At 33.4% G+C, this 7,124-nt stretch overlaps 1 long non-coding RNA gene across 1 annotated transcript in view; it reads left to right on the forward strand.

The window, feature by feature from the left end:
* Positions 1 to 3,130, forward strand: part of LOC111089349 — a 4,804-nt gene extending 1,674 nt beyond the window's left edge. The window contains exon 3 of the long non-coding RNA XR_002613615.1: positions 2,518 to 3,130. This is a non-coding gene — a long non-coding RNA (uncharacterized LOC111089349). The remainder of the gene's footprint in view (positions 1 to 2,517) is intronic.
* The last annotated feature ends 3,994 nt before the right edge of the window (positions 3,131 to 7,124 follow it).

Here is a 7,124-nt window from a genome sequence, read left to right on the forward strand (position 1 = left end):
TATATATATATATATATATATATATATATATATATGAAACATTTGCTGCTTTATAGATATTATGTATAGTGTTATAATTTTGTACAATGTTTTTATTTCACTTTTTATTCTGATAAAAGATATTTTTGTATTAAACACGCAATTATGGTGTTATCTATCATATCGTTATTTAAGTATTTTTCATGTATGTTGTTAAGGTTTAGTATTTTGCTATCATTAGTTTTTTTGTAGTAAGCACCTGATTGCAGTGCTTTGTGCTGTCTTCTGAGTAAATAATCTTGTTTTTCACCATGATTTATTGGCTTATGTAAAGCAGGACTGCTGTCATGCTACATAAAACTAGATTATCAAATAGCCCATATCAGTCAAGTCGTGCTCTTTGTTACTGTTTTTAGATTTGGTCACCTTATGTGAGTTGTTGGAGAGGGTTCAGAGATGATCTTCTAAGATGATTCTGGGTTATCATATGGGGGATAGGTTTTAAATCTATTAATTTTTGCTGAAGAGGGAAAGACTTTGTGAAGTTATGACTGGAGCTTTTATGACAGTTTGAGGTTTGTAATCCATAAACCCAGATTATGTTTCAATAAAATAATTTGTGTGTATCAAGACTAAAGGACGCAGGTGAGAAGATAGGGAATGCACATAAACGATATCGTTTAGGACAATGCTGCTTTTCTAATAGAAGTATTTAGCTAGTGTAATAGCTTGCTATAAAGTATGGTAGAAACAACAAAAGGGATGTAAAAGGGAAATCCCAGCTGCAGTGAAAGGATTAAGGGGAGAGTGGATGAGTCAGGGTTATATGTAAATGAAAGGGATTTCTTTAGTTTAGAATAGGGTAGTGATAGAAATGAAATGCCTTGGAATAAGTTAGTCATGGCTAGGATTTTCTCAAGTGTGATGTGGAAATCTGGGTAAAATCTTGATGTCTGACAAATACTTGAATGAAATATAAACCAACAGCAGCACCTGCCACGTTATCAAACAACTCATTCCAGTAGTCATTATGCTCATTTGCAGAAGTATTTTGACCTAAATATTGTCTTTCAAAGCTTCAATTTGCTATCCTTGTAAATTCAAAAATACTTTACCTCCAATGTAAACCTTTAGCAATTTAAAAAATGTGAATAACTTCACATGTAGTAGTTATATTTCGATACTGTTAATATCCTTCCTCTAATAAACAACCAAAACTGAATTTCAAACCTCACTAGAGATTTGACAGTGAGAGAGTAATTCTCTTATTCTTGAGTTCAAAATAAGGATCACCTTCTTAATCAGGAGTTCAAAACAACAATAAAAATCTTACTCATGAGCTTAAAACAAGAATAACCTTACTCGTGGGTTTAAAATGAGAATAACCTTACTCATGGGTTTAAAACAATAATAACCTTACTCGTGGATTTTAAACAAGAATAACCTTATTCGTGGGTTTAAAACAAGAATAACCTTATTACTCATGAGCTTAAAACAAGAATAACCTTATTGCTCATGAATTTAAAACAAGAATAACCTTCTTTCTTATGAGTCTGAAATAGGTAGCAATAACCTTATTCGTGAGTTTGAAACATTTGGTTTAAGAGATCACAGAAATAATAACTCACCACATCTGAGTATTTCAAACTTTTGCTTGATTTAGTGATACTGTTCCTTTACTTCAGATCTGAAAGTCTTTACTAGTTAATTTGTGATAGTCTGTTAACAATTTTGTGCTTTTCAAAACTTGCATTCTTATTTCTAGTTCTTTGATAACTAAGAAATGTTTTTCTGTTTGGGAATTTAAACTATTTCAAAGCAAGTTTGGGAAACATTAAGTTTCAAAATATGTTAATTAGAATACTATATTTTTCTTTATCCCAGAAACGTTACTGTAGTCAAAGAAAAGTTTTACAGGTGAATAAGTTCTTAGTATTCAGGTAAAATGTGTGTTACCAGATGAATGTGTGGCTATATTACGCCTTTTTTTATTTATCTAATAGTGCGTTTTAGTTCAGAGTTTACAATTAATTATAAGTATTGGTTGTCAAAGTTTGTAAAATTGAACTTTTTTTGAGGTTCTTACCAACTGTGTATTTAAACATGGATAAATAAAGTTATTCAAAGTATGTTTTGTTGATTTTTATAGACTTGGAAAATGAAAGTATCTTGGTGACATACAGTGTATATTGCTGCAAGTAGTTGAATATTTTGTGATTGTTACACATAAACTGTTGTAGTTATACTTTAACTTTGGGAAGATTGGAAACATTTTATTCATTTGTTTTGATTAATTATTTATTGGTATTAATATGTTCACTGGCCTGATGTTTCATATATTAACATGACAAATGGAATTGCATGGGAGGGTGTTTCCTATTTCCAAAGTTTAGTGCTTTGAACAATCAAAGCCACTGAAATATGTATGTATGTAAATATATATGTATGTGTTCATTAAACATATATTGTGATATATACCGATGTTATTATCTGATGTATAGCAATTTTGTTTTACAGAGTTTTTGATATTTATTACAGGTTATTCTGAACTTACCAGTTCTGTCAGGGATAAAAGAATTTGGGCAAAACCAGGCGATTCAAAATCGTCCAATAGCAAACAAGAGTTTATATTATATCATAATCAGACTGATAATCCTTTTTTGAAGAAACGTCTGTGGACAGAAGTGAATATGCAGAAGGCAATGAAGGCTGTTATTTCAAAACAGATGTCATTATCAAAAGCTGCTTCCTTTTTTAGGGTACCAGTATCTACACTATGGTATAGGGTGCATCCCAAAGAAAAAAAATTATAAGAAATTTCTCTGTTTGGTTTAAGAGGTTAAGTGTGTTGCATGAATTTGTATAGTTAACATCTTATGAACAAATAAATTTATAGTGTGCTAGTTCTAAAAACATCTATCAGTTACTGTTGTGAAGAAAGTGATACTATTGGTCAAATAATGAGGGTGGAACTGTGCAGGTGTGATGATTGGTATTTACAGTAGTTGAGCCAGTGAAGTTTGAATGTAATTTATTATATATTAGTTTTAATGATATTTAGGCTTATTCATAATCATGTTTTATTAGCATTTTGTGAAATTTCATAAATTGTGGATATTTTTATTTGAATAAAAGGATTTAAAAAACCTAACCTACAGTCATGTCAAAGAATACAAACAATACCATTTAACAAAGAAAATAAATTGTAAAGCAAGGAATTAATACAACTACAAGTTTAGCAGTTTGTACTTAAGTCTGCAAGCAAGGCATTAATACAACTACAAATCTAGCAGAATGAACTTATTAAGTCTTCAAGCATGGCATTAATACAACTACTAATCTAGCAGTATGGACTTAAGTCGGCAAGCAAGGCGTTAATAGAACTACAAATTTAGCAATATGAACTTTTTAAGACTGCAAGCAAGGCATTGATACAATTACAAGTCCAGCAGTATGGACTTAAGTCTGCAAGCAAGGCATTTATACAACTACAGTCTAGCAGTTTGGACTTGTTAAGTCTGCAAGCAAGGCATTAATACAATTACAAATATCAATTACAAGTCTAGCAGTATGGATTTAAGTCTGCAAGCAAGGCATTAATGCAACTACACAACTAGCAGTATGGACTTAAGTCTGCAAGCAAGGCATTGATACAATTACAAGTCTAGCAGTATGGACTTGTTAAGTCTGCAAGCAAGCAAGGCACTAATACAACTACAAATCTAGCAGTATGGAGTTATTGATTCTGCAAGCGAGTCACTAATACAATTACAAATCTAGCAGTATGGACTTGTTAAGTCTGCAAGCAGGGCATTAACACAACTACAAATCTAGCAAAATGGACTTGTTAAGTCTGCATACATGGTATTAATACAACTATAAATCTAGCAGTATGTACTTGTTAAGTCTGCAAGCAAGGCATTAACACAACTACAAATCTAGCAGTATGGTCTTATTAAGTCTGCCAACAAGGGATTAATACAACTACAAATCTAGCAGTATGGACTTGTTAAGTCTGCACACAAGGCATTAATATAAATGCAAATCTAGCAGTATGGACTTATTAAGTCTGTCAAAAAGGTATTAATAGAATTACAAATTTAGCAGTATGGACTTGTTTAGTCTGCCAGGGAGGTATTAATACAACTACAAATGTAGCAGTATGGACTTATTAAGTCTGCATACATGGCATTAATACAACTACAAATCTAGTAGTATGGTCTTGTTAATTCTGCCAGCAAGGCATTAATACAACTTAAAATAAGGCAGTATAGACTTATTAAGTCTGCATGCAAGACATTAATACAACTACTAATCTAGCAGTATGGACTTAAGTTGGCAAGCAAGGCGTTAGTAGAACTACAAATTTAACAATATGAACTTTTTATGTCTGCAAGCAAGGCATTAATACAACTACAAATCTAGCAGTATGGACTTGTTAAGTCTGCAAGCAAGGCATTGATACAACTACAAATATAGCAGTATGAACTTAAGTCTGCAAACAAGGAATTAATACAACTACAAGTCTAGCAGAATAAACTTATTAAGTCTGCAAGCATGTTATTAATACAACTACAATCTAGCAGTGTGGACTGGTTAAGTCTGCAAGCAAGACATTAGTACAACTACAAATCTAGCAGTATGGACTAGTTAAAGTCTGCTAACAAGGCATTAATACAATTACAGATCTAGTAGTATGGACTTGTTAAGTCTGGAAGGGCGACATTAATACAACTACACATCTAGCAGTATGGACTTATTAAGTCTGCAAGCAAGACATTAATACAACTACATCTCTAGCTGTATGGAGTTGTTAAGTCTGCAAGCAAGCAAGGCACTAATACAACTACAAATCTAGCAGAATGGACTAGTTAAGTCTGCTAACAAGGCATTAATACAACTACAAATCTAGCAGTATGGACTTATTGATTCTGCGAGTGAGTCATTAATAGAACTACAAATCTAGCAGATTGGACTTGTTAAGTCTACCAACATGGGATTAATACAAGCACAAATCTAGCAGTATGGACTTATTGATTCTGCAAGCAAGGCACTAATACAACTACAAATCTAGCAGTATGGACTTGTTAAGTCTGCCAACAAGGCATTAATACAACTACAAATCTAGCAGTATGGACTTGTTAAATCTGCCAACAAGGCATTAATACAACTACAAATCTGGCAGTATAGAGTTATTAAGTTTGCTTGCAAGACATTAATACAACTACTAATCTAGCAGTATGGACTTAAGTCGGAAAGCAAGGCATTAATAGAACTACAAATTTAGCAGAATGGACTAGTTAAGTCTGCTAACAAGGCATTAATACAACTACAAATCTAACAGTATGGACTTACTGATTCTGTGAGCGAGTCATTAATAGAACTACAAATATAGCAGAATGGACTTGTTAAATCTACCAACAAGGGATTAATACAACTACAAATTTAGCAGTATGGACTTATTAAATCTGCAAGCATGGCATTAATACAACTACAAATCTAGCAGTATGGACTTGTTAAGTCTGCCAGCAAGGCATTAATACAACTACAAATGTAGCAGTATGGACTTATTAAGTCTGCCAACAAGGCATTAATACAACTACAAATCAAGCAATATCAACTTTTTAAGTCTGCAAGCAAGGCATTGATACAATTACAAGTCTAGCAGTATGGACTTAAGTCTGCAAGCAAGGCATTAAAAGAACTACAAATCTAGCATATGGCCTTTTTAAGTCTGCAAGCAAGACAACTACAAGGCTACAATGCCTGTTTTCTTGATAACATTGTTTTATACCTGAAAGCTTCTACAAATAAAATTGTTTTTCACTGAATAAATTTCGGCTTTGATCTTGGTTACTGGGTAATCAGAAATGCTTCATGAAGCTGCTTAGTAATAAAATGCTTGAAATATTACTATACAAGTGGGAGTATTGCAGAACAAGAGATATGTAATAACCTTTAAGAAGAAAAGATGGAGGAGTACCAGAAACAGGTGGTAACGTGATGTAAATAGTAATGCTTACAAGGGAAGATACAGAAAGAGTACCCAAAAGAGGTGATAAAGATATTTAGTATTGTTTGCAATGAACGATCATGAGAAGTGCTAAAGAAATATTTACTGTAATCTTTAAAAGCAAACATGCAATATGAGAAGTACCAGAAAAAGCTGCAAATAGAGGCCTTTGGTAATATTTCATATGGGTAAGATGTCACGAGAGTACTAAAATGAAGCCTATAGTAATATTTCATGTGGGTAAGATGCAGTAGGTGTACCAAAAAGAGGTATTGTTACGTATCTGCTTGTTTGTTAAATTCTGTTAGTGATTCTTTCCGAGGAACTTAAGCAATACATGTCCTTTCTTGAGTAAACCAGTTTATTATTTCTCGATACAAACTTTTAGTACCCAGTAATTCCACAGTCAGTAAGTTTCTAGTCACCTTAAACTTAACTTTTATAATACATGCTATAAATCACAGCGATTCACAATCTCGATATCTTCGCTCTCTACAATACAAAACACACTCTGGCTTGAAACAGAATCGTAAAATTACCCGAACCTCACCGTAACTGCTGTTCACTTTTTCGTACCTCCCCTGCTAGCTCTCTCTGCCAGGCTTATATACTTACAAAGAGACGTCTCCAACATTCGTGAAGTTCCCCGATAATTCGAGAAACTCAGTCACGCATGCGCCAGCAGCTTCATGTGACTTCCTTAGTATTGTTCATCCCAAACAACAGCTACTTACATTAAACTAATAGATAATTAACAATAAAATAAAACCAAGTCTCTTCATTTCAAAGGACGTTTCTTCTTTTGTACTGGTCTCCGTCTCGTTGACTTCTGTTTCACGTAGGATTCATCTGCTCCATCAGGAAATGTCCCATTATCGGTAGCAGTCTCATTTGTGGTAGTAACTTCATTAAGGGCTTCACTGTATTCTTTCTCAAAACCGAGTAGAGTTTCTTCTTTGACAGTGGCTTTTTCAGGTAACACGTCTTCAGCAGCATCATTTCTTCCATTGTTCACTTCGTTCCAACTAAAATATCCTGGACCACGATAACTCTAAAGCCTGTTAGCATGCACCACCTTTGGCTTACCTCGCCGACTACATTTTATTCGGAAAGTCACGTCTGAGAGACGATC

This window comes from Limulus polyphemus, unplaced genomic scaffold (assembly GCF_000517525.1).
Source record: "Limulus polyphemus unplaced genomic scaffold, Limulus_polyphemus-2.1.2 Scaffold5978, whole genome shotgun sequence".
In the NCBI taxonomy this organism is placed as follows: Eukaryota; Metazoa; Arthropoda; class Merostomata; order Xiphosura; family Limulidae; genus Limulus; species Limulus polyphemus.